Raw genomic sequence first — 1172 nt, 5'->3', positions numbered from 1 at the left:
AGTTGTCAAATAAAGTAATAATTACATATTTATTATACAACTCTATTTTATTAAATGATATTACTATCTTCGTTATGCAGTCAAACTTTAAAATGAAGATAATAATAACATATAATAAAATAGAATTATCAAATAAATTAATAATTAAATATTTATTTGACAACTTTGTTTTGTTATACGTTATTATCTTCGTTTTGTAGTTGAACTAAATAACGAAAATAATGATAACATATAAAAAAATTGAGTTGTAAAATTAATATGTAATTATTACTTTATTTGACAACTCTATTTTATTATATGTTATTATTATCTTCGTTATCTAGTAAAATAGAGTTGTCAAATAATGTAATAATTAAAAAGCATTCTTCTCGTAAATTTATAATTGTGTTTGGGGACATATTTTGAATATTAGCCATCATTTGGTCTAAAAATACGAATTTTATTCCATTTTTGTCAGGTGGTACGAAAATCGCCTGAAAAACTAGATGAATTCGAAGACCAGGATATCCTTATAGCATTCTTCTCCAAAATTTATAATTGTGTTTCGGGTTCCATATCAGTATTCAAACACTAGCCATCGTCTTGTAAGAAAATACGGATTTCGGTGCATTTTTTTCAGGTGATACAAAAATCGCCCGAAAAGTCTAGAAAAAATCGAGGACCAGGAGACCCTTATAGCATTCTTCTCCTAAATTTATAACTCTGTTTGAGGTTCTGTGTCAAAATTCAAACACTAACCATCGTTTGGCCTGAAACTACGAACTTTGGTCCATTTTTGTTGGGTGGTACTAGAATCGCCCGAAAAATCCAGATGAAATCGAGGACCGCGAGACCCTTGTAGCATTCTTCTCCAAAATTTATAACTATATTTTGGGTTCCGTGCCAGATTTCAAACACTAGCCATCTTCTAGTCTGAAAATACTTATTTTGGTTCTTTTTTGTCGAGTGGTACAAAAATTGCCCGAAATGTCCAAATAAAATCGAGGACCAGATGACCCTTATAGAATTCTTCTTCTAAATTTATAACTGTGTTTTTGGCTCTGCGTCAGATTTCAAACACTAGCCATCGTCTTGTTCGAAAATACGGATTTCGGTCCATTATTGTCGGGTGGTACGAAAATCGCACGAAAAGTCCATACGGAATCGAGGATCGAGAGATCATTATAGCATTC

This window comes from Cicer arietinum, chromosome 5, assembly GCF_000331145.2.
Source record: "Cicer arietinum cultivar CDC Frontier isolate Library 1 chromosome 5, Cicar.CDCFrontier_v2.0, whole genome shotgun sequence".
NCBI lineage: Eukaryota > Viridiplantae > Streptophyta > Magnoliopsida > Fabales > Fabaceae > Cicer > Cicer arietinum.
Note: the sequence above shows the minus strand (reverse complement) of the source record.